The sequence below is a fragment of the Marmota flaviventris genome, chromosome 5 (assembly GCF_047511675.1).
Source record: "Marmota flaviventris isolate mMarFla1 chromosome 5, mMarFla1.hap1, whole genome shotgun sequence".
Lineage (NCBI taxonomy): Eukaryota > Metazoa > Chordata > Mammalia > Rodentia > Sciuridae > Marmota > Marmota flaviventris.
In genome coordinates, this window is record NC_092502.1 from 14,825,931 (window position 1) to 14,835,143 (window position 9,213).

A 9,213-nucleotide genomic window follows, 5' to 3' on the forward strand; every position below is an offset into this window, starting at 1 on the left:
CCTGAAAAACCAAAGCAATCTTGAGCAAATAGAAGAGACCTAGAGGCATCACAAGACCTGTTTTAAAATTGTACTCTGAAGATACAGTAATCAAAAGAGCACATGGTACAGGCAGACATGCATTTAAGCGAAGAGAAACTACACACATTGCCATCTAAAGCAGATAACTTAGGGCTGTAGCTACTTATTAGCACTTATTCAGGTTTCAGTGGTATACATATTAATTATAACCCTTAACGGCAAAAAAATCCATAAACTCTTTGTTTCTCTGATTCAAAATAAAATTACTTTTAAGTTGAATTTGTTCTGAAGAATCTTTTGACCTGGCAAATGATTTGATGGGCACAGGGCTATAAGGACAAGCACTTCCCTTATCATTTTCCCAAATACTTTAAACTTCAGACAGGTTTTATTAATTGAGCATAAATTATCTTCACTCATACTGGCCATGAAGAAAAAATATAGCTTGAAGAATGTCATTTTGTGAGTTCTGTGAATCACTCTTTTATTTTTTTATAAGGATTAAAACCTAGATTGCACCCCTGACTAAATCACTGCAGGACAACTTTGACACAGAAGAGGGAAATACATAGTCATTTTTGTCTAAATTGGGATCATGACCTGGGCAAACAGTATCTTATGTGAACCAAAAGAGATACTCAGACTACTTCTCCAAAGTTTACTCATATCAAATCTCAAGTAGTGCAATAGAGGTGATCACAGGCCCTTACAAGTGGGACTCATGAGCACATTTTATGTTGACCAGCTGTCTATATCATTTCCATAGAAAGGGTATAACTTAAGTTAAGGAGGTGCATAAGGTACTAGTTCAGAAACATGGATGTTAGAACGAGAAGCCTCTAGACTCATGACTCACCTCACTATCCATGAGTTCTTGGACCAATTTGTTATGTGTTTGTAAACCCCAGTGTCCTCACTTGTAAAGTACAGATAGTAATTCTGTGAAGTCACAAGCTTAAATGGGAAAATGAGCATGATTAGCGGAGTACCTAAAAGCTCAAGAAATGATAGTTATTATTATTATTATTATTATTATTATTATTATCCTCTTTATTTTTAAAAGAAAATTTTAAAATTAAAGTGACCTTGTGTAGTTCCTTAAGTGGAAATGTTTTTAATTGACCTTTGAACTTAAGAGATCTAAAAAACACAATCAGTTTTATTTTTCCTTGTTAGTATTTTTCTCTAATTTTCAAATCATTGGCTTGCTTGCTTCATGTCTCAGCTTTTATATCCCTCCTCCCCCCAGTTCACGGTGACCTCTCCATTCTTTTTTTGCAATAATAAAATCAGACTTTATTTTTGCTTCTATTTTCAATGCACAGGCTATAACTCCAGAAATTCTCTTATTTTGCATGGGGTCCTCTCACTTCACCAGTGTCTCTTATAAGCTTCCTAACATGGTTTGCATCTAATTAACAGATATTTAAGCAATTTTTGTTGATGCCACCATTCTTTCTTTATAGCAAATCTTAAGTTCATCTAAGTTGCATTCTTGTGTTTTAACTTGTGGGTGGTGGGAAATGCTACTCCATACCTTCAAAAAGCAATCAGCAAAGCAGATTGACGTGGGAACCTTATGTGTGATGTAGTTTTCACCTTGCCCTTCGTTCTTCTCATTCATGTAATGCAGTTCTAAAGGACCCAAGTCAGAATATGCACTTCACAAGAGAATGCAAAACTGCTTTCATCCCCCTCTAGGTTAATCATTTATTCTCTTTGAAAAACAGAATTCACCTTTCCCCTCCTCTTCTCAAGTAAGAATGTTTCATTTTTACTAAAATCTGTAAAGATTTCTTACCCTTGAAGTCTGTACATGGAAGAATAACCAGAACAGGTTTTTTGTTGTGGTTATTTGTACATATACAATACACTATTTTTTTTTTTAATACTCAACCAGCTGGAGCTCAAGAGATCTGAATTATGTGCTAACTACTCTGGTTAATTAGAGTGCTATTTAATTTCTGTAATTCACCCTAAGCCTGAATAGTGCAAAATCCATTTGACCTGTATCTTATACTCATCAACTTGCCACAAGTCTCAGACCTTTTTAATGATGAACTGCTCTGACTGGTAATCACCTTTGGGCCTCCTGTTCCTTCTCTTTACAAATTAAAAAGAAGTCTGCAAAAACATTCTGGTGCAGGGTGCACTGGCAACACAGTGAGGCCGTAGGAGTAGAAAACCATCAGCAGTCCTGAATACTGATGACCAAACAATGAAGTGAAGGCTCCTCCAACCATCCTCCACCTTTGTAGATTTTGCATTTAAAGAAGAAGAAGGAAAAAAAAATAGGGGGGTGGGGTGGGTATGGAGAGTCAGCACTCTGGGCTTTGGGGAAAGAGGAGGGGTGATCTGAAGGGGTACATGTGGCCAGGTCCCGCATGATGTGTAATGAATAGGGAGTGGTCCATGATCAGATTGAAGTTTTAAAAATTTCTTGTTACAGGTATAGAAGGAACTAAGGAGGTCATTATTAAAGAGTACAGAAAGTTAAGTAAGTTTGCTTGATATACTGCTAGCAAGAAAGATAAGGAATTTTATTTGGGCTGGTGTTTTTTGTCATTCAGTTAAATAACATTTGTTGTGCAGCTACTCTATGTTAAGGCCATGGCCGATGTTGGGAAAAGAGTTTTGAATACAAGAAATAAGAGTCCAAATTTAATAAAGCTTACTTTCTAATTGGAGGGAGATAGGAGGATGAGTGAATAAATAATTAATAGATGCAACTAGTCAGATTATTACAGGATGCTATGATTCAGTGAAAGGGAGACTTTACAAAAGAAGGGTCCTCTGAAGGAAGACGTGGATACAAAGCACCAACTGATAGGCATAAGCCAGCCACAAGAGACGGAGTAGGGGTGAGTGTGATACAATCAGAAAAAGAAAGAAATTTGTGCAATTGGAGCCAAGTGGGAAGGAGGAGGATAAAAGTTGATGAAGCCAGATAAATAGGACTTTTCAAGTTGGGCAGAGTGTAGATATTAAGGAAAGATCCTCATGGAAGCACACGGTGCATCTGGGATTAGCACCCATGCTCTTGGGTGGCAGCTGAAGTGCAGGGACAAGTAGACACATAGACACATCTGTTCATAATTATTTATTTGGCTCAAGTAAAGATGATGGAGTCAGGGTGGGAGCAGCAGAGATGGACAGTATGGTCAAAATACAATGCTGATGGTCCTTATTGATCCATTCAACAAAGAAATTGAAGGGAAAAGATACATCAAGAAGAGGTTTTGGATCGTGGAATGTGGTACTCCTTATGACACAGGGAAATTTAGGCGCAACCAGGTTGGGAGAGGAGAGCTGTGGTCACAATATTTTTGTCAGGCTACCTTTCACAACATCCATGAGGCTATGTCAGACTGGAAGGCAGTGAAAGAATGTAAATATGATACTTGCTGATAAAGAGGCAGTGTTCTAAGGCCCGGGCATCGCAAAGCCTGTGCCTCCCAAGGCCTAGGCATCTTATGGTCTAGACATCCCAATCCCTGGGCATCCCAAGCCCTGGACGTCCCAAAACTTGTTCCTCCCAAGCAGTGGGCATCCCAAGTCTCAGGCATTCCATAGGATGCTTTTGCCTCATAACCTCAATATAACAGACCCAAGACCTAACAAATTCTAGTCTATTGTTTCTGTTACTGTAACTTTTCTCATTCTACTCCTTTTCCACACTTTTGCCAGGACTCCCTTCCTAAAGGGGTGTTGAATTCTCTCCTCAAAAATATTCAACTGAAAATTAGTGCAACCATTATGGAAAGCAGTCTGGAGATTCCTCAGAAAACTTGGAATGGAACCACCATTTGATCCAGCTACCCCACTCCTTGGTTTGTACTTAAAGGACTTAAAATCAGCATACTATAGTGACACAGCCACATCAATGTTTACAGCACCTCATTTTATAATAGCCAAACTATGGAACCAGCCTAGATGGCCTTGAACAGATGATAAAGAAAATGTGGTATACACAATGGTATATTACTCAGTCTTAAAGAATGAAAGTATGGTATTTGTAGGTAAATGGATGGAGCTGGAGAATATCATACTAAGCAAAATAAGCCACCCCCCCAAAAAAAAATTAAAAACAAAGGCCAAATGTTTTCTCCAATCCAAGGATGCTAATTTACAATGGTGGGGGTGCGTAGGGAAAAATAGAAGTACTTTAGATTAGGCAGAGGGGAGTGATGGGAGAGGAGGGGGTGTGATGGTAGGAAGGAAATAGAATGAATCAGACATTATTACCCTGGGTACATATATGATTACGTGACCTGTGTAACTCTACATCATGTATAAGCAGAAGAATGAGAAAATAGACTCTATTTATGTATGATGTGATGCATTATATTGTCATCTATTACTCAGTAAAACAAATTTTCCAAAAAAGAGAATAAAAAATATTCAGCAGCCTTCCTTCACTCAGAAGTAAACTAAAAACTTCGTCTACCATTCAAAACTCACCTTTAATGCACCTGACCCATTAAACGGTCCCTGATTGCTTCTGCTGGATTATTCTTTCTTTTGGTATTTCTATAGTACATTGCTTGTACCTGTACATGCAACTTTAAAAATTCTGCCTTGGGGTGTTTATATTTATTCTTTCTCTATTATAGTGCAAATGCCCAGAGGGGAATTACTAGAAATTTGGGCTGAAACAGTAATTATAACAGAAAAAAAAAAAAAAAACAATAACCACCACAAAACCATAACAGCAATGGAAGCATCATACAAAAAAAAATCATTAATATTTGAAAGGTTACAGTGTTCCAGGTACAATGCTTAGCTCTTTCAGTAGATCATTTTATTTAATATTTCTCAAGTCTTTGGGGGCAAGTACCACTGTTATTCTAATTTAACAGATATGGAACCCGAGGCAGAGAGAGAAGGCACATTTCCCCAGATTAAATGCCTCTCATGCACAGAGCCTGGGCTGGGTCTTTATCACCTTGTACCTATGTTACAGCTGTTTCTGAACCAGCCTCTCTTATGGACAGGACAGGAATTTCACCTACTCCTACAGTCTGTGCGGTCTTTCCTACCATAGGAACAGTCACTGACTGGGAACCAGAGAAAATCATTTCAGAAAGATAGAAGGCCTTTAACTTCAATAGCATCAACTTCTGTTTAAGGTCTTCTTTGGCTTCCAAATCAATCAAGAGTGGCCTGTGTTGTAGTGTGTGTGTGTGCGCGCGCGTGCATGTGCACATGGGGTTCTGCCTTCTCTTTTCTCTGACCCACATACCTGTTTAATTGACATCTGCTCACGAGCATGGCTCACTTAATTACCACAATCCAATCTACATGTGCGCCCAGGGTATGGGGAATAGGGCAGAAGCTGACAGCCTGAAACTCGACCACAAAATAAAAGGCACCATCGGACCACTGGGTGGAAGGAGAGAGGACTTAGGGAACACTTGCCTGAAGGCCTCTCAGAGCAGCACAGTATGAAAAGCTGCTGGGTTTTGCCAATTTCCTATTGCTCAATGAAAGGAGATTTCATTTCTAATTATGGGGGAGCTATTTTTGTCATATTCCCCTACAGGGTCATTGCTTCCAATCCTGCACTTATTAATTTGGGAAACATTTTGGAAAATAGTTGAGATTAAGACTGATGGGTGCTATTTTAAACTATACTCCAAAGAGAGAAGCTGAAATAAGCAAGTCAGGGCATCCTTTCGTAAGTTGACAGGTGGTGAAGTGTAGCAAAAAGGAATTAAGCTCCAGGCCAAAATTAAGTCTTATAAAGCATCCTGGCTTTACAACCATTGCTATGGCTGTGAAACCTGTTTCTGTTAGCAGGACGATATTCAGTGTCCAGAAGAATTCCATTTCAATGCCTCTAAATTACAATACCAGTCACTGAAGGGCTGAAATGGCTTGTCTGCTTTTTGTAAAAGCAGGTAAATTTTGTCTTTCTCTTTTCCTGGTCTGTGTCTTTATCACCTTGTACCTACCAATGATACAGCTGTTTCTGAACCAGCCTCTCTGATGGTCTTCCAATACCTACTCCATTCTGCAAGATAAGACCAAATGATTCCTTCTAAAACATCACTTGCCCCATGCCACTCATGATTCTCCATTGCTTAGGAGTCTGCACAATCTCCCTTCTATCCATGGAGGAAATGCCATACAATTCTACCTTGCTTTCAACTGGCTCCATTTTATGTGCTCAACTCATAACTAAAGCCTCTGGATCCTGTTGTGTTCAGATTCATCCTGGTCACATAGATATACAGATTTAGCTTTACCTTTCACCTGTTCTTTCTTATCCATAATTCTTGTGTGTTTTTTCTTTTAATATCTATCATGAAATTCACCTCCTTAGTGAATCTCTTACAGATAATTCCATACTCTCTTATTTAAATATCTATTAATTTAATATCTGTATTCAGGGCAGCACAGATTACAAGTTCCTAACACCCATGATGGTTTGCCTAAGGATTGCACTTAATTTTTGTATCATGTACATGTATTACCTCAACTGAATCATAGACACCTTAAGGGAACACATGGAACTTTTATATCTATCACATACATCTTAGCACAGTGTTAGGCAAGCAGAAGATATTTAATAAATATTTGCTGAATTAAGTAAAATGTCCCTGCATGATAGAATAGGAAAAAGTACTGGATTAGAAAACTGTAAAGCAGGAGATGGTCTGAATTTTGCCTTTATGTGTTGTGTGGTCTTAAACAAATCTCTTAACTCCTCTGAGACCCAGTTTACAAATTTGGGACTAAGAGTAACAACACTACCTTCTCTATTTCTTATAAAGACATAACCAATTTTTGGACTAAGAACAACAATAGTACCATCCCTACTTCTTATAAAGGCATAAATGTGAAGAAGAAAGAAAACAAAGTCCATAAAAACATTTTGTTTTTAAAGAAATTTCTATTTTCATATGTATTCCACATACAGCAAGGGAATGAAACTTATTCTATGCTGGAGATTTTTTTTTTTTTTTTTTTTGGTGGTAGTAGAGATTGAACGCAGGGGAATTTCACCACTGGGCCACATCCCCAGCCCCATTTTGCATTTTATTTACAGACAGGGTCTCACTGAGTTGTTTAGCACCTTGATTTTTGCTTTGGCTGGATTTTAACTTATGATCCTCCTGCCTCAGTTTCCCAAGTGGCTGGGATTACAGATGTGTGCCACTATACCAGGCAGAATTCTAATCTCTTCTGTCAGGTAAGCAGAGCAGAAGCTGTCTGTTGCTGAATATGGATGAGATTGACTGGAATGCGGCACAGAGAGACTTCTCTGAGGTGACTGAGATGTTCTGTATCTTGATTATCATGAGGATTGCATGAGTGTATATGTTTTATATATAAACGTGTGTGTGTGTTTGTATACAAACACACACATATATGTCTTACTATATGTAAATTTTAATTGTAACTTAAAGTTTCCAAAAATTCAAAACTGCATTGGAATTTCAAGTGTGACTGTAATGTAATTCCTTCAGAGAAATAAAGGAGAATCCATGTGAGTATTGTGTATAGCCTTATTTTTAAAACTTAGAATGAACATAGTTACTTTCCCTTTGGAAGATGACTGAGGTTATCATCAGGTAAGTTTGCCATTTTGGCAGTGAAGAGAGTAAAGCAAGATGGAATTTGACCAAGAGCCTTTAAATAAATGCATGTGCCCAAATCAGACGCATTACTGTTTGCTTACTGATGAATTAAAATCCTTTTACTTTCAGAATGAAAAGAAAATTAGCAATATCTCACTGAAAACAGTAGTATCTATTTTGGGCCAGATTTCAATAGTCCATAAAATGACCAGCCCCCACTCTGTAGAACCTACATTTCTAGGCTCTCAAAAAAATTCAGCAAAAGCTGACAACTGTACAGCTTCTGCATTCTCCAATTATCTCCTTTCAGAGCCAGAACACACAAACACTTTCTTGCATTTAATTAAGTATTGCAATTCCAGATTATCTTTGATTAATGAAGAGCGATATAGCGTATAGCTAGAATTATGTGATTATTTCACAATTGATCTTTAATTATTCCATCTGATAATAATTTCACTAATTTTTCATAATGTTCTCATCTAGCTTCTTATAAATGAGCTATAACAATTAATAATTTTCATTAATTTTCCTTGAAAATGATTTGAAGTTTTAGATGGAACTCTTAACCTTCAAAAACTGTTTTTCCAATTTTAATTAAAGGATAAGCTGTACCATCATATGGAAGAGCTGCATGATTTCCTCAGTACAGCAAGCCCCATAAACACATGGGTTTCCTTCTCTTTCTGATGAGTTTGGGAGTTGGGACTTGGGTGTACCTAAATCATCTGCCTCCCCCACTACATTCTTTGTAGCTGGGTTTCAGGTTTCAGTTTGGTAATACTCAATGTCACCATTTCCTCTGTGGCTGTGACCAACTTACTAACCCCTCCTAACTAAAGCATGGTGTTAATAAGATCAGAGCTCTCATTGGGAGACAAGTGGTGATAGAGGTGCAGAAATGAACCACCTAGAGGGAGTGAGAGAAAGACCAGGGGAGGATCAATAGCAAAACCATGGGCACTCCATTTCCAATCACACAGAGCGGAGGATTGCCAGAGAGGCTGAGAAGGTGAAATCTGTGAGGCTGCAGGGAAATCAGAAGCAATACCAGAGCCCCAAATGGAAGAGGTTCAAGAAACTTACCATGTACTAGATATGCCTAAGAATACTTAATATGCATTGTCCAATTTTACCCTCACAACAGACCTTTGAAGAGCATATACTATCACCAACATATTAAAAATTAAGGAAAATAAAGCATATCAAGGTCACCAAGCTAATTAGGGGCAGAGCCGACCTTCACTGTAAGCTGCCTGATTTCAAGCCTAAAAGTAACACAACTTGGAAAAAGCAAAACCAGAAGGAAAACTAACCCTATTCATCCTAACACCTGGTCCATGTTCAGTAAATGAAAAGTTGTACTGCTTGTTTACTGGTTATAAATCCATGAAGTCCTTGGCTGTCATCATTTTTCCACATAGATTGACACTGTGCATATACTCACATGGCTTAGGCAGGGGACAATAAGGTGACCCTGACACCACTTGACTACAGCATCAAATCTTCTAGCAGTTGGGACTTTGGGACACTGTTTGAATTGCTGGAGATCATGAAGGGACACAGCAGGACTAATGACTATCGATGAACTTACACCTTTGTGCTGAGA